This window comes from Rosa rugosa, chromosome 7, assembly GCF_958449725.1.
Source record: "Rosa rugosa chromosome 7, drRosRugo1.1, whole genome shotgun sequence".
In the NCBI taxonomy this organism is placed as follows: domain Eukaryota; kingdom Viridiplantae; phylum Streptophyta; class Magnoliopsida; order Rosales; family Rosaceae; genus Rosa; species Rosa rugosa.
The window spans coordinates 13,200,940-13,220,365 of record NC_084826.1 but is presented as its reverse complement, the minus strand read 5'-3'; positions in this window follow the sequence as shown (position 1 = coordinate 13,220,365).

Sequence of the window (19,426 nt, the reverse complement as noted above, 5' to 3'; positions counted from 1 at the left end):
ATAAAAGTTATTGAATCAGACTCCTCATGCAGTTTCTTATACACCCCCACCTATCTCAATTAAGTTACACAAAATCCATGAAAAAACTTGACGTCAAGATGCAAACCTCTTTTAAGATCGGTAGCAAAATGCCAACCGACAAAATGGCTCCCAGTGGCACCTCCAACACCCTAATCACCTCTTTAGTGTCATCAAACTTTATCTTGACTACTCCTTTTAGCTCCGGCCAAACTACTCTATTTTCAAACTAATTCACCGATCGTAATTGCCTTATCTCAATTATAATCAAATTTCTCAAATTTTCATCGTTGAACTTAATTATGATGTTCAATTTCGTTATCTCTGTTGGTTAAAAAAAAATTCGTAATTTTATTTTATTTCAAAGACTTATTTATGATTTTGATATTATGTTGACTACCAAAAATTTTATAACCAAAAGAGGAATCCTTTTTTTGGTATGAAATGACCAGAAATTTTTTTTGGTCAGAAAATATGGGTTCATATGGAATTAGAGCATAGGCTGGTACGCCACCATCAGCCTTTATTAAATATATGGCAGGAATTGAATATTTTACTCATCTACCGTAACGTACTAGATTGCTTTTTCCATATTAATTACCTGGAGCATTTATGCAAAAAAACAAAACAAAAAGGACAGTTCAACTAACAAAATAACAGAGTCTGTAAATTCCAATACTGACAAAGTAATGAGAGGTCCCCAATTCCAAACCCCAAATCAAGATAATTTGTTGGATAGAGATATTAATGGAGATTAAACCTCGAAAGAAAGTATATTATTTAGTTATGTAAGGCTGTTACACAATTAAAACGTAAAAGTGAGGAGTCACATCCGCATACTACGTGAAAGAAAAATTAAGATTAAAGATATAGAGCCTTTAATTGAATTTTGGCCAATGGTTACGTGCCGTATTGGTGTCCTCCATTAGAAGGAAACTGCCCTAAAAAGCCTAGTTTTATAGGGGTGGAAAGCTCGTGATCCTAGAGACAAACTATTGAACTTTGGCGGACTTTATCATCATCAAAAATCTTATCTCTTTGGATATAATTAATTTTTTTTTTTTAGGGAAACGGAATCTGGTTCCATTAATATTAACGACCTCACTCAGTCAAGCTAGAAAGATCCGAAAATTCTTCATAGTACAACTCAAAGCGCAATACATAATCTAAACAAAGCAAAAACCGAACTAAAAGTCCAAAAGCAAAATCCAAACTAAGAAAACAAACTAGAGAAAGCAAGGAAAAAAGCATAGACCTACACAACACCATGAGTACATTATTATTTCTGGAATTCAATAATTAGTTTTAATTTTTACTGCAGGGTTCAAATTTAATGGGATGTCAAAGAGACAATTTGTGCTGTCTAGTCTCCAGGTCAAACTCTTTGGAGTTCTGAATTTTCCTTTTCAACTTCTTTTTCGTTATGCATGAGAAGGAAGCAAACCCTTTTAAAGTCTTAGTGAGACTCATTTTAGTCAGTTCTCTAATCTTCTTCGCTACTTGGACTATTTTTTGTTTTTGGCAATGTTTGCTACTTGGACTTGAAGGTACGCATTTGACTACAAGAGTTCATATCACTAATCGAATACATTCGAATCTCAGCATAAAATTGTGTAGTGGCAACACAACGATAGTGTTTGGTTGTATATTGGTAATTTTCATTTTATGTATGGAAAACATTTAGTACTCCACCCCGTGTCGACCATAATATTCATATATATTCTCTATCTTTTTCCTATATGGCTATATATAACAATTGGTTAACAGTGCAGTTTATAAACTACAAATATTTCATAACTTTCATAAATATCAACTCGATTCCTTCATAAAAAAAAAATAAAAAAATAAAACTCGATTCCTTTCACTTACGTTTTCAATTTTAAAATTTATGTCTAATTAAAGAGTTCTTTTATAATATAATTAGTGGTGGATCTAAATGAGAGAAACGCTTGCTCTCTAGTTTTCAAATTAGCAACACTCAACATTTTTTTTCTTTTTCTTTTTCCGTGAAATGCATGAATATGCATACATTAATTATAAGTAAAATGAGCTAAGAGTGTGAATGATGATAGAGATATCTAAGCAAGGTGCATATCAAGTTGCTTTAAGAAAACTAAAACAAAAGTTATTAGGCAGTCAAAACAAACTAGATTTCTTTCATATCATTCTGAGAAAAAAAATTTCTTGCATCCGCCACAAATGCGGATCATTATTGCTCATTGGTAACAACTAACAGCTCACACGTGAGAGCGCACAGAAAAATGGGATCAAATATATGTGAAATGAAAAAAACAAAAAAGATGGTGGAATGTACATTAATTTTGTCGTTCTAATTTGCTATCTCTCTTTCCTACTTGCTGGCCATGCAATGCATCAAACTGCAATATCCCTATCCCCAACTCTATAATTTATTATAGATTGATCAGAAGCAACAAGATGGCTCCAACTGAATTTATGAACATGTTCATTGAACTTCAATAATCCAAGTTATTTAAAACTAAATTATGTTCATTAATTCATAGTATTTACTATTTAGCTCGAGATTACACTTGACTATTAATATTCCTCTATCACTTCTGCAGTTAAAGTTAGGGTTGAAGGAGACCAATATCCCACATAACCAACATGGCCAAGAATCTAGTTTGTGAAACTCTAATTTACTAGATTGAGATTTTTGGGGTTTTGTAGCACAAATTTATTATAAGAGGGGGTTTGAGCAAGCACCTTAGCCTTTGAAGAACTGGTTCATTGTATCTGCAATTGAGAATATATTATAAATTATACTCACTTTCAGTTATGAATTTGTAACTCTCAAAAAAAAAAAAAAAATTTATGAGTTTGTAGTTTTTAATGAGCTCAAAGTTTCAGTTGAACGTGCTTGATTTCATTTATTAAAGATCTGAAGCATTGTTCCCTATATTTTTTTTTATTTTTTTTTGGAATAAGCATTGTTCCCTATATTGGTGGCTTTGGATTCGATAATGTTCGATGAATGTAACAACTAATAACAAGATGTTCACTTACCTCTAACGGAATAAGTAATTATGGTTGTAAACCGGTTCGATATGATCTGAGTTCACTTCATGTCCGTAAAAGATATAAACTAAGCTATGAATTTAATACCAAGCTTGATAAGAAAAACGACCCGAATTTAAGCACTGATATATTTAACTAGCTCATAAAACTGGTGAACAACTGATTAACATTTAAGAACCGGCTTGAACATATTCGTACTCAGCTCGATCGTTTGTTAAAACTTAAAAGTCATTTAGTTATTAATGGTTGAATATGTAATAGTATAATTATAATACCTTTTGAAGAAATGATTCATTGCATCTGCAGTTGAGAATATGATACTTTATCGTCAGCTTCAGTTATATATCATTTTTTATGAGATCAAAGTTTCAACTAAACGTGCTTGATTTCATTCGTTGAGGTTCCTAAGCGCATTGTTCCTACATTGATGCTTTAAGTTTAATGGTCTGCCATATATATATGACAAGATGTCCACTTTACATGAATGACACCAATTAATCATGAGTTTCGAATCATTTACTGATGTGCTTTTGATTTTTGAAGCATGAAATAACTGTCTCATAAGAGCAAATTGAATTGGGCCCGAACCTATCTTTTGAGACCCTTTCGCGTGCTCTTGAATTGGAGAAAGTTGCTTAATTTGAGAAATCCATTAGACAATAGACAGTACTTTTGCTTTATAAAATTTGGAAATGGAATGAACACTTAAATTTGGTATGAATTGAAATCCCAATATTATTGATAAAGTTGGTTTGCATGCCTACAAATGCTTTGGTCTTTGACATGGTTCTATTTGGTGTTGCCCTATTTCTTCTTGAGTCTTGACCCTGATTTAGTATATGAGATTATTTGGTTACCTTCAAGATGCATGAGGCACTTCCTTTGCTGGTTCGGTTTGGGATAAACTGATATCCAAGCCCCCATGTTCTTTTGGAGTAGACTAGTTTGGTTTAGTAATAATATCTCAAAATCTTGTTGGCCATCAATTTGAATCTTACTACATGGACAAAATCTTGTTCTACGCTCCTCAATCTTCTATTACTTGTGTTCTAAGCTCCAACTCCATTGAGAGTCACAATCATCTCTTTATTGATTGCATTTGGTCTTATGTGCTCGTCAAATGTGGTATTCCTTGGTTAATGCTCCCTTGGCTCCTTTTTGTTGAATGAGATGCTACTAGCTGGAAGGAAATTAAATTCTCTTCGTACTATTGTGTTAAAGCTGTGTCTTTAATTCGGTCTCAGTGTATGTCATTGTAGATTCAAGAATGGTAGTCAACATTTTTCTCTTGTTCGATCTGAACACAATGATATCCATTACAGATTTAGATGGAATTCTTTGAATCTCGCTCATTCCTCTATATATTTTTGGCAGGAAAAACTTAGATCCATACTGAGTAGGACCGTGTATCCGAACTCTATTTTCATTGCATACATTCAGCAGTCTACATTCATAATTTTACTGTTCAAAAGTTAATTCCAGAGCTGGACCTGACATGAGGCTCGTGAGTTGGCCGTCTCAGGCCCAGTGTCTCGTCGAGCCTAATTTTTTTTTTCTGAGGGTATTTAAAAAAATTATTAAGTAAATAAAATGTATGTTTTCTTACTAAACAATAAGACTCGTTTAGTTGGCAAGTTGCATTCCTTTCTTTTATGTTACCCCTAGTCTAGGTTTGAATCCCCTTTCGGTTGTGTATTTATTTTTCTTTCTAATTTTTTTTATTTTTCTTTTCAATATCTTTTTTGTAAATATTTTTTTTTCTTTTCTATAAAAAATGTAGAGGCCCATTTTTTAATTTTCGCCTCAAGCCTCAAAATCTCAAGTCTAGGCCTGGTTAATTCAACCATTCAAATATCATCCATGTAAAAAATCATTATAGATTGAAGTTGTTTACTCACTCAATTGCATTAAATAAATAAACAATTCTATTAAAAGTTGACGATCTCAAAGGCAACCATCAATTTGTTTGAAACAATTGAATGAGTAAACGATATTTGTTTACATTGATATCGTACAGGGATAATCTTTAATGATTGGTATACCTTTTGAGCAGTAAAATTGCCGAATGTATGCAAATAAGAGAGAGTGTGGACACCTATGTCCATACCGATATGGACCTAAGTATTATGCATATCGGGCATGAGTGGAACTTCTCCATATTACTTGACCAATTAATTAAGGGAGCTGAAATTTGCACACCCACTTTTACATTCTACACACCCTTTATTTTTTTTAAATATTTCCTATCATTTCACTCCAAAGCTACCCTTCTCTCTCCCCCCCCCCCCCCCCCCCCCCCGTGTCTTTAATTCGGTCTCAGTGTATGTCATTGTAGATTCAAGAATGGTAGTCAACATTTTTCTCTTGTTCGATCTGGACACAATGATATCCATTACAGATTTAGATGGAATTCTTTGAATCTCGCTCATTCCTCTATATATTTTTTTTGGCAGGAAAAACATAGATCCATACCGAGTAGGACCGTATATCCAAACTCTCTTTTCATTGCATACATTCAGCAGTCTACATTCATAATTTTACTGTTCAAAAGTTAATTCAACCATTCAAATATCATCCATGTAAAAAATCATTATAGATTGAAGTTGTTTACTCACTCAATTGCATTAAATAAATAAACAATTCTATTAAAAGTTGACGATCTCATAGGCAACCATCAATTTGTTTGAAACAATTGAATGAGTAAACGATATTTGTTTACATTGATATCGTACAGAGATAATCTTTAATGATTGGTATACCTTTTAAGCAGTAAAATTACCGAATGTATGCAAATTAGAGAGAGTGTGGACACCTATGTCCATACCGATATGGACCTAAGTATTATGCATATCGGGCATGAGTGGAACTTCTCCATATTACTTGACCAATTAATTAAGGGAGCTGAAATTTGCACACCCACTTTTACATTCTACACACCCTTTATTTTTTTTAAATATTTCTTATCATTTCACTCCAAAGCTACCCTTCTCTCTCCCCCCCCCCCCCCCCCCGTGTCTTTAATTCGGTCTCAGTGTATGTCATTGTAGATTCAAGAATGGTAGTCAACATTTTTCTCTTGTTCGATCTGGACACAATGATATCCATTACAGATTTAGATGGAATTCTTTGAATCTCGCTCATTCCTCTATATATTTTTTTTGGCAGGAAAAACTTAGATCCATACCGAGTAGGACCGTATATCCAAACTCTCTTTTCATTGCATACATTCAGCTGTCTACATTCATAATTTTACTGTTCAAAAGTTAATTCAACCATTCAAATATCATCCATGTAAAAAATCATTATAGATTGAAGTTGTTTACTCACTCAATTGCATTAAATAAATAAACAATTCTATTAAAAGTTGACGATCTCATAGGCAACCATCAATTTGTTTGAAACAATTGAATGAGTAAACGATATTTGTTTACATTGATATCGTACAGAGATAATCTTTAATGATTGGTATACCTTTTGAGCAGTAAAATTACCGAATGTATGCAAATTAGAGAGAGTGTGGACACCTATGTCCATACCGATATGGACCTAAGTATTATGCATATCGGGCATGAGCGGAACTTCTCCATATTACTTAACCAATTAATTAAGGGAGCTGAAATTTGCACACCCACTTTTACATTCTACACACCCTTTACTTTTTTTTAATATTTCTTATCATTTCACTCCAAAACTACCCTTCTCCCCCCCCCCCCTGTGTCTTTAATTCGGTCTCAGTGTATGTCATTGTAGATTCAAGAATGGTAGGCAACATTTTTCTCTTGTTCGATTTGGACACAATGATATCCATTACAGATTTAGATGGAATTCTTTGAATCTCGCTCATTCCTCTATATATTTTTTTTGGCAGGAAAAACTTAGATCCATACCGAGTAGGACCGTATATCCAAACTCTCTTTTCATTGCATACATTCAGCAGTCTACATTCATAATTTTACTGTTCAAAAGTTAATTCAACCATTCAAATATCATCCATGTAAAAAATCATTATAGATTGAAGTTGTTTACTCACTCAATTGCATTAAATAAATAAACAATTCTATTAAAAGTTGACGATCTCATAGGCAACCATCAATTTGTTGGAAACAATTGAATGAGTAAACGATATTTGTTTACATTGATATCGTACAGAGATAATCTTTAATGATTGGTATACCTTTTGAGCAGTAAAATTACCGAATGTATGCAAATAAGAGAGAGTGTGGACACCTATGTCCATACCGATATGGACCTAAGTATTATGCATATCGGGCATGAGCGGAACTTCTCCATATTACTTAACCAATTAATTAAGGGAGCTGAAATTTGCACACCCACTTTTACATTCTACACACCCTTTACTTTTTTTTAATATTTCTTATCATTTTACTCCAAAACTACCCTTCTCTCTCTCCCCCCCCCCCCAATCCACAGAACCCCATTTTTTTTCGATGACACCACATAACCCCATTTGTGGAAGAGAAGGGCGCAATCTATGGCCTGGATAGTCTCCTCCTCAGCACTCTCCCTCTCCTCCTTCTATCCATTCAAGTCCATTGATGTTCTTCAACACGTCTGTTGGAATACGCCTGGTGAAACCCGCCGGGCATGAGACTGGGGCAGTGGCGGGTGCCCTCGTCGCCGCCGGAGACTCCCATGCCGAGGTAGAGGCGGCCCTTGGCGGAGGCCTCGTGGATGCGGCGTTCGGTGTTCTCGTACCACTCAATTGTCGCCGTCGATGATGGCATCGTCGAGCTCCATGTAGACGGACAGGGCGGCGATGGTCTAGTCGACGGGGGTGTCGGCCCTGACGAGAATCGTCATCTGGGGCGCTTGAGGGAGAGGACGAAGTCTTTGGGGTTGTACTGACCGGAGAGAGGGAGGTTGCCTTTGGGGTTCTGTGGATGTGGAGAGAGAGTCTTTGGGGTTCTGGGTATGGAGAGAGAGAAGAGAGAGAGGGGGGGGGGTAGTTTTGGAAAAGAAATATTGTGACTTGATAAGAAATATTAAAAAAAAGCATAGGGTGTGTAGATCGTAAAAGTGGGTGTGCAAATTTCAGCCCCCTTAATTAATTTGTTTTTGTGGTACGTTGGTCTTGCTAGCTTGTTTAGACATTAAGAGTTTCTTGTTTTGCTTTTAAGTTGGGCTTGTTTTCCTTTTTCTTTTTGTTGCAACTTCAATTCTCTACTTCCGTGTGTTGCAACATTTGTTGCTTACTTGTATAGTTCTTTCTTGGGAAAATGTTCACTTGTCCAAATTTGAGCTGTATTAACCCTATTTACCCAAACTTTTTATAAGATTGCCAACTTATCCAACAAATTACATATTTTTTGCCCTAATACCCAATTAACTTATTTTTTTTTATTTTTTTGTTTATTTTTTAGACAATTTTGCCATCTCTCCCTTTGTCACTTAGAGAGAGAGAGATTTCGCCGAACTCCGGTGTCTGGTTTTATTGCGTCCCAATAATACCCAATAAACTTTTTATTGGCCCCCAATAAAAATTTATTGGCGGGTAATAAAAGTCTCCGACGACCTCTTTAATTGCGAACTTCCTGCAACCTCCGGACAGGTAACGGGAGTCCCGCGTCCTGTTTTATTGTCCCCCCAAATAATACTCAATAAACATTTTATTACTCTCCAATGAATATTACAAGCAAACAGAGCCACCCGGAAACCAACCAGAGTGCAAAAAGCAATGGCAAACCTGTAATTGAGAGAAAAGATCATGGGCAAAAGCGTCACTCCATTTCAGGCCCTTATGAACAACAACTCTCCTTTAGTATATAGTAAATTGTCTCCCAATAAAAATTTATCGGGGGTAATAAAAATCTCCAACGACCTCTTTGAGGAACTTCCGGCCGGGAACCGGAGTCCAGCGAAGTCTCTAATGACTTTTTAATTATTTAAAGGACAAACCTGTCTTTTTATATTTAAATTGGGTAAGTGGGTACATAAATATTTTAGTGGAGTAAATGGGCATTTGTTGAGCCCAAATTAGATAAATGGTCAAGAGCCTATTATTTCCTTTATCCAATATAATTTTATTTACTACTAATAATAATAACAATAAAGAAAATAATAATGCTACATATTTTGCAAAATCTTTGATAGGTGATGTAGTGTTCAATATGTACGTATGACTCCATTTTTTGAGTTTTCTTTTTTGAAATTTTCATTAACGCACCTAAAATTTGGGGAGCAAATACAAGACCCAAACCAAAACAAAAGTAGAAAAGAAAGCCCAAAATAAGGCCCATATAAAATAAAACCTTACTGAGACTAGAGAGTTTCTATTGGAACCTCCAAATTTGCTCATCTGACCTCTCTACTCTCTACACCTCCTTCTTGCTTTTAAATACCCAATGTTTGCTCACTAGACCTCCTTTTGAATTCCTAAAATAACCTTAGTTATATTATTCACATACAAAACAAGAAATTACTCATTATACCTCTAATTCACTCACTACACCTCCATTCCTTGATTTTTTTATATATTTTTATTTTTTTATATTTTGCATGCAAACACAAACTTGGACCATATTTTATTACTAAACAAAAAATAAATTATGATCCTAGCTAAACCATACTTGCAGTACGCACACATAGTTTGACTACAATATTTATATATAAAAGTTAACTCATTAACTCCTATGCTCCTATTAATTGAAACGAACTCATATGCTCCTATGTGGTGATTAAACACACTGAAGGCCATTAAGAAGATTGATAATGTTAGAGTCGAACACAAACGCAGAAGAAAAAAAAAAACAAAGCAAGAAACACCAGCAATAACCAAACGCGGAAAAAAAATAAAAAACAAATAAAATAAACTAAAAGCCATCGTCTCCCATCCAAAAACTCTCCTCCTCCAACCAAACCTTAAACAAAGTCTAGATTAAGAACTTAATTAGAGTTCTGAAAAAATTTCTTAGCCTTTTAATCAACAACAAACTTTATACTAGTATTCAAATAATACCTTGCTTGGAGGCTCTGAAACATTGAATTGTGTATCCATTAATAACGTTATTTCAAATAGTTGCAATAGCTCTTATGCACGTTGCTGGCTTTGACGTTGTGATCAGAACGGGAACGTTATCATGGATGAGAGTGAGATCACAGGTCTAGGGTTTAAACCACTGTATCGTGAAAACTAGCCAGGTAGAGAGGTTTGTAAAGAAAATATTAGTTAATTAAATTCATTGTCTATAATTGTCATTTTATAAGAGGATATATATATAATTCAATAATTCAAAAGGGGTAGAGGTTAAATGAGCAAATTGGGAGGTCCCAATAGAAAATCTCCTAAGACTAAGGCAAGCTAAAGGAGACAGCAGCCGCCACCCGCCATCGCTGACTACCTGCCACCATGCTAGCTGGGAAAACTTGTTTTGATGGCAAAAAACCGATCCAAATCTAAAATATCTACCCTAAAAAAACTCAAAATATCTAATCCAAGCAAAATTGAAACCAATACCCAAACATCCAACACATATCAACAAAAGACATCGCCACTAGCGAAGCAAACAACGACAAAGTCGTTGGAAACCAATAAGGAACTTGTACATACCTCCACTATTATGGAGGATTTGCTATGTCACCAAGCATGTGTAACACCCTCTCTTGGAGGGCCCACAAGCCATTGTGGGACCCAACCGCGACATGCATCCCATAGCCCGATATCCAAGCTACGCCACGGTAGTCGGAAGCGGCCAATACCTCGCCGGGAAGCCACCTTCCCGGCCTTGCCAACATGCTTTCTACACTAGCATAAGGACTCTTAGTCCCACATAGAAGAAAATGTAAAGGAGAGGGGTTCCCTTACCTATAAAAGGGACCCTTCCTCCCACTTAAACATCCATCCCATTACATCTCTTGTAATCCCTTTGGGCCGCAAGGCCCAAACACACTAGTTAAGCTTTCAAGTGGACGTAGTCTCCCACTAAGGCGGGAGACGAACTACTATATACTTCTTGTGTCTCGCTCTCTCTCTCTTTCTTTAACATTAATTAGACCCCTCGGTCACCTACATTAACATTGGCGCCGTCTGTGGGAAGGCAACACAAAGGCTTCGTCACGTACCATGAACTTTGACCTGTAAGCGTCAAGTCAACGCTCGGTCAACATCAAATCAGGGTTGGTCAACGGCCATTAGGGCCGGTCAACGCCAACTCAGAAAAGTCAATGTTGCACAACTCCAAAAAAAAAAAATGTGGGTGCCAATTTACTGTGGACACCCAGCACTGCCAATCTTCAAAAAAAAAAAAAAAAAATTCACCGCTAGCGAGTCTAGCAGCAAGCGACCTCCGGTCACCGCTAAACACTAGCACCAACCATGAAGCTTTGACGTACCGCCAAACTCCACAATATAAGGTCTTACACCGCCAAGCTACATCATCGGTGCACTACCGCTAGCGAGCCCACCGCCAAGAACCCATGCGTCTTCAATGTTCAATCGATCAAAGCTTGCGCTTAGAGGCGGAGCCACGTGGGGACCCAGTGGGTCCCGTGCCCCACTCAACTTTTCAACATAAAAATAAAATTTAGTTACCTACAATCATGTACTATAAGGTTGGTGGAGTGGTTAGGCTTGGCTCTGCTACCATTGAGGTCCCCAGTTCAATTCTCCTTCACAACAATACCTTTTATGCTATTTTTAATTCTACTTATACTGTTTTTCTTGTTTTTATGCTATTTTTAATTCTACTTATACTGTTATCCTTGCTTAATATATTCATTTAAAAGAAAATCAAATATTGTTGTGATCTTTTTATGCTATTTTCAATTCTACTTGTACTCTTTTTCTTGCTTAATATATTCATTTAAAAGAAAATTAAATATTGTTGTGATCTGACAAACGATTTTTGATTTCATTTATTGCGAAAAAATATTTTGCTAATATAGGGAATGAGACTGTGTTAAAACAATTTTAAAACATGAAATTATGTCGATGACAATAACCATTTTGATTGATAGAAATTTTATTTAGAAATTTTGTATGTTTTATACAAAAGTGCCCCATAAGCTTAAAGTTCTGGCTTCGCCACTGCTTGCGCTCACAGCGCCAATTCATCAATCAAAGCTTGCGCTCACAGCGCCAATGCTCGCACTCAACGACAATCATCAGCTCATCCAAAACGAGCTCTGTCACCGATCAATCAAAGCAGCGTCACAGCAGCTAACGCACCTCACCGATCAAACTTGTGCACCACCAGCCACAAAACATCAAACCTGCAATTGATCTGAACACCCAGGATCAACGATCATCTTCTTTGTCAAACACCGGCCACCGACCAGTAACTTCAATCAAATTTCCGTCCTATTCGATCAATTGCAGCGCTCAAATCGCAAGGCATAGCTCTAGGCGTTAGCACTAGGTGTAGCTGCTCTACCAAGTTGCAAAACCACAAGCAAAGCTCCGCTCCGCCAACCAGCATCACCGCTGGGCAACCACCCCGCTGGCCATCCACCGCTGGCCACCCTCCGCTGGCCATCCTCCGCTGGCCATCCTCCGCTAATCAACCTCCGCTGGACATCCTCCGCTGGCCAACCACCGCTAGCAGACACCAACGATGGCATGCCAGTCCGCCAGTGCAGCATCCGCCAAGCTCCAGTGTCAACCGCTAAGCACCAACCTTCAACCTTGGCTTCTGGCTTCAGGCTTCGAATTCAAATTTCTCTCCGGTCAAAACTGCGGACAGAGCTAAGTCACTCCTATACTTATTTCTTTTCATATTGGACATTTACTCTTTGTGGTCTTGCTCGTGCAAGCAAATCCACCTATTGCTTAATCTCTATTTCACACTCGGTGATATATATTCAGAGTTCCAAATAAAAAAAATAAAAAAAATGGGGAATGGTTCTGCTCTGGGCACCCATGACAGCTGCTGTGGACACCCTCAGTATGCACCAGGTCACATACAGGGCAATGCTTCTTCAAGCTTCAGTGGTAGTCGACAGATAAGTCCGCTAGCTTTTATCCCCAGTTCTGCATAAGCCAAATCGCAGCTCTATATATGAACTCAGTCTCTCCGAATATGATGTGTTTATCCAATTAAATATGGCTGCTGCATAAACATGCTCTAATACTCTAATGCACACTTCGCCAATAGCAGTAATACACACACATACTCTAGGCCTAATGGCATGTGTCCGCCATAGTAATTCTATGAAATATGCATAAACCTTAAGCTGGACACCTCACTTGCATCATGCTCACGTCTTAGCCCATCTTTGACATGTGTACAAACTTATCACTTAGCTCTATTATTATGCAAGTACAATTATTTTTTCATTCTTTCACGAATGGAGCTCGCAGGCTCCGTACCAAAATACATTAATCCAAAGCATGTATTACCTCAAAACAAAACAAAGAATGAATCATCATCTGCATTTCAAATAGCGTAATACACGGTGACACATAGTCTACCTGTGCAAACGCCAAATATATCTATGTCAATGCTTTAAACATGCTTCTTCATGCATTATTTGCTGGTTTACTAATATGATACCACGTATCAGTAACATGGTACACTTGCGTACATTTAATTGATACCTAGCTTTTATTGGCCTTCCTCATAATCAAAATTCACATTTACTTACATCCGGCTTTGATTTTCCACCAAGTCTCTTATAGTCTGTTTTACAAACAACTTAGGCCACCTATTCGGATCATGGCTCGAAAGCATTGTCATAATTAATACTGTTAGTGGCTACTAGACCAACCAAGATGTGTTAATTCACCATGTGTATAAATTGCATTGCACCCATCAAATGCACTATCATTGCTCTCCGGTCAATGCACTTAATGCTTGTCTGCCAAAAATTATATGCTAATCGTTTATCTTGTTAAGGAGGCATATCGAACACCATTTCAATCAGTCAATGAAAACGTTGGTCATCTACCATGATGTTCTTAATGGAGCATCATGTTTGGACAACTCCAACATGATTTGGGTACCTATGCCAATTTCAACTCCAACCTACTCCAAATCGGCATAAGATAAGTAAAATGCTATATCACAATACACGCTCATACAATTAGAGCTATTGCCATGCCTTTACATGCTTTTACTACTTCTAAGCATGCCTACAATATATCACACGATATGCATTTACATGTCTCCATGATCCTTAGCATGTTTACAACAATGCAAAAAATGTTATTAGCAACTTTACTACAAGCACATGCTATATACATGCCATGCTTCTATTTAAAAGCAATCTAATTAAATAAACATGTGACACTAGCTCACTTAAACAAACTATGTCATGTCTAGAAGCTTGTGACACTTGTGACTTAATTAAACATGCTCGGATAACGATTTGCTCGGGTTACAACTCGCTTGGGTATCGAGCATGGCCACGACTTGTTTGGGCCACGCCCCGCATGCTCGCACAGCGCTTACCCGCTCAATTACACCGAACTTGCTCAAACATAACCCAACTTGCTGAAACATGTCCAACATGCTTTAGTTAAGCTCCAAGTTCACAAACGCTTCATACTATTTCACCAGGAGCTACTCCCAAAATTTTATATGGACACCCATCACACTTGCAATTATCTAATATGCATGTCACATGGCCATAAGATCCATATATTATTACTTGCTATACTTATTTGTCATTGTTCATACAATTACAAACTTTTCATATACTCTATATGTAAACATATGGTCTAGCCTCCGGGCACCATACTTTGTCAAATTATCCCCACGAAAAAAAAGACCTAAACCGGTCTAGACTCCACGAGTCTGTGGTCCACGACCAACCACCAAGCGGTAAGGCAAACGCCTCATAATGACGATGACTGCTATGCGGCATTGCAGTCAAGCTTTTCTCCTCCGGGAAAGAGTAAACGGACCGGTTAACGTAGCCTACGGCAGCCATTGATCCGGCAGTTAACCCCCGACGCTTGGGTATCAAAGATTAGGTTCACTACCTTACGCCCACTGCTTATACGCAGCTCCCCTCATCAAACAATTTTCCGACCATACGGAGGTCTATAGCCAGGAGTGGGGGACTCCTTGGAGGGCCTAGTAGGGGCCCACCCGAAAGGGCATAAGCGCTCGCTCCGACCAATTCTAGATGGACGACGCACTTGCACAAATTATGCTCGCAATACGGAACAAAGCTACGCTTTGGTATCAACCCTGCAAGAAAACCCTCATTGACTGGAGACTTCGGGAACTTGTACATACAACCCAGCAAAATTAGCAACGGTTACGTTTACGCCTCAGGGCATCACATTCGAGCTTCCCGCTCACGAGCTCTAACGCTCACACCTTCGCGGCATCCTCGAGCTTTCACGCTCTTGCCTTAGCGGCATCCCCGAGCTTTCACTCTCACGCCTTCGCGGCATCCCCGAGCTTTCACGCTCACGCCTTCGCTGCATCCCCGAGCTTTCACGCTCACGTCTTCGCGGCATCCTCGAGCTTTCACGCTCTTGCCTTAGCGGCATCCCCGAGCTTTCACGCTCACGCCTTCGCGGCAACCCCGAGATTTCACGCTCACGCCTTCGCACCATCCCCAAGCTTTCACGCTTACGCCTTAGCGGCATCCCCGAGCTTTCACGCTTACGCCTTAAACGACAACCCCGAGCTTCACGCTCAAGCCTCCTTGACACCCTCGAGCTTTCACGCTCTTGCCTTCCAGGCAATCCCAAGCTTCAAACTCACTTCTCCTCGACATAATATACATTAATGGAATATTGAATTCTTCTACCATTTGTCGTTTGCAACAAATCGAATTCTTTTCGCGTTCCATTAATACGAGCGAAAACCAAACAAACACAAGCGTTCGCGTATTCATCGTTCACGAATTACAAACGTTTGCCTTCATGGCACTCATGCAACTTACACCGAGCGTAACCTCGTCAACTTGACTCGTTCGTTTTCTTGCGACCACCACGCGCAATTCATATGCTTATTCGTGATATGTTCACACAACTAAACGTGTTCTCGAGTTTATACGTCATAATCGATCGTACTCGACGCCATTCACATGTGTAAATCAACATGTATCATGCACCTCGTACATTCGTATATGCCAACGCATATCAATGCAACTCACATTTGTTGCCCAATACAACAAGCATTCTACATATGCGTGCTTTTGTCTTTGTTGTGCAGGTTAACGAGTCCCTTCTTCCTTACGGAGTTCGAGGACTTGTTGGGGCTAGGCGCCTCTCGGATGTTACTTATGCTTGATGACATCATGTGTATAACTCCCCAACCAAGAAGCTTCTCTTACTTGGGGACTTCGGGGACTTGTACATACCTCCACTATTATGGAGGATTTGCTATGTCACCAAGCATGTGTAACACCCTCTTTGGGGGGCCCACAAGCCATGGTGGGACCCAACCGCGACATGCATCCCGTAGCCCGATATCCAAGCTACGTCACGGTAGTCAGAAGCGGCCAATACCTCGCCTGGAAGCCACATTCCCGGCCTTGCCAACATGCCTCCACAACATGCTTTCTACACTAGCATAAGGACTCTTAGTCCCACATAGAAGAAAATGTAAAGGAGAGGGGTTCCCTTACCTATAAAAGGGACCCCTCCTCCTACTTAAACATCCATCCCATTACATCTCTTGTAATCCCTTTGGGCCGCAAGGCCCAAACACAGTAGTTAAGCTTTCAAGTGGACGTAGTCTCCCACTAAAGCGGGAGACGAACCACTATATACTTCTTGTGTCTCTCTTTCTTTAACGTTAATTAGACCCCTCGGTCACTTACATTAACAAAACTAGATGAAGGTGTCAATGATTGCACTAAAGACGCTGCTATGTGTGTCCATTACCCAAAGGCGTTAATCTGATGATGAAGACGAATGACTATGATGAGGCACGCAAAGCTTGACTTAGAGGCTTTCAAAAGAATAGATTGAGAACATATCCGGGAGAGGCGGATATGAGAAGACAAAAAAGAAGAAGGAAAAATGACAGACTCCACAGTTGGAGAATCAGATGGAGCTATTAAGAGGAGGGACAGAGCCATCAGGACGAAAGACGACGCCGTGAGGGAGGTAAAATGATTGACATAAAAACTAATGATTTGACAAGATTGATTAAATTGGAGAGCACAGGAGTACATGTGATGAAACCAGAAATGTAAGAGCACAAGTAATTTTTTTTTTTGATTGGGGCTGGTGCAACTGTCCTCAAACCTTGATTAATGAAATTCAGAATACAAGGGGGGACATAGAGACTGAACCTCAAATTACAATAAGCATCAAGAGAACATCCTGAAATAATATCAAGAGTCTCCACAAAATCTATGTATTCTAACATGCACCAACTAGAACAAGTAATTTAAGATGTAAATGTCAAGGAGGTAAAATGAAATTAGCTATTATATATCGTAATATTTGCTACCCACATAATCTCAATCCAGCCCAAAGTTCATCACTTCACAGAGTTATATACACCGATTAAATTGAAAATCTGGGTTCATTAGCTATTATATATCGTAATATTTGCTACCCACATAACCTCAATCCAGCCCAAAGTTCATCACTTCACAGAGTTATATACACCGATTAAATTGAAAATCTGGGTTCATTAGCTATTATATATCGTAATATTTGCTACCCACGTAATCTCAATCCAGCCCAAAGTTCATCACTTCACTGAGTTATATACATCGATTAAATTGAAAATCTGAGTTCATGATGGATCGATGTAGATGAGATTGCACTAGAAGTTAAAGAAGCTAGTCTGAAACGTCAACTTTAATTTGTGCATATTCTAAGGTCATGATCACGTTGTCATTTTCTCTTCACTCATAAAAGTCCTACATCAAGCTTCAAGATAAGTTAAACAATTCCCAGTTGGATTAGTTTAGAGATTACAAGAGAGAGAAAGAAACATTAACAAAGAGCATGGCATTCACACGATGACATGAAATTTTAAGAACTTAGAGTCTCCAATCTACATTGTCTATCAAATTCACTGATATTATCAAAACTGGAGTATATTACCCTTGACGTAGTAAATACTTGACATTAATTACCAGCTGAGAAGAACAAGAAACATCGAGTGATTAATTCTTGTACGTTATATGTATTATGAAATCATAATATTATTTAAAAAAAATAGAAACATAAAGTATACAATTAGACAACGGCTATAGTGCTCCAACCTCATATAGCATAAATATAAAACTGCGGATAATGTACAATAATATGAGGTTAGCATGATAGTTTTTTTTTTTTTTTTGACTTTGTTAAGGGGAACTCAAAAGCTTCCTAAGCCCAAGATAAACCCCTTCGGCGCATGTGAAATGCTCTAACTGTGCATTGCAGCACAGTGCCTGACCATTTTGACAGCTTCGGGGTTCGAACCTAGGTTGGGGAGCACACCCAACTAGGCAAGAACCACTAGGCTACTTGCCATAGCATGATAGTTTCTTGTTCAACTCATATTCATGAGATTATGGGTTCGAGCAATGATTGGTTCACTTGTTGGGAAAATTTTTATTTGATAGATTTGATGAAATTATAAGAGCATGGACTGAAGTAATTTTACGTTTTAGACCTTGTTTGGTTTGTGGAAAGAAAATGGTTCCTTGTTATTTCCCATGAGCATGGGAAAATAAATTTTCCACTAGTTTCCTACCAATGTTTGAGACTGTCGGGAAAGTATTTGGAAAATGTATTTTATTTTAATTTCCGATGTTTGGTTTGTATATGAATTGGCATCGATTTTTCAATTGTGATGGTTTTAGTCAGATTTCCAAATTTGCTATTTAGACCTCTTTTTTTTTTTTTTTTGAAAAAATTTAATCTTAATTGTACCCTAAGTAAAATAGAAAAAAAAAAAAATCAATTTCAATTTCCTTGCCTCATTGCTTTCCCCGCGCATATCTTGATTTTTTTTTTTTTTTTTGAAAGAGGGCCAGTACGGCTGCCCTTAAGTCTTGATCATTAATGAAACTGCAGAATACATGAGGGGACATGATATCTGAATCCTAAATTACAATAAGCATCGGGAGAACATCCTGAAATAATACCGAGAGTCTCGACATAGAGTATGTATTCTAAATTGCACCAATTAACGAAGAGTGCATGTATGATTACTCTATTCGCTTTACAAAGGTAGTGACATACCGGAAAGTAAATGCTTATTTGAAGCCATAAGTTACTAATAAGATCAGCTCTCCCACTATATTGCCACAGCATACAAATCCAGTGACCGCTAGTTTCATCCTACCACTAGGATGTTGCGACCATTTGATGAAGCAAGGAACTCGCTCCCTTATTAGGGCAGACAAGGCAGACAAGGTGTGCAGACCAGGACAAAGCTCACGTTGCCCTAACACAAATCGGTAGGGACTTATTGTCGGCATAAAGCCACGTCTACTTAACAGAAAC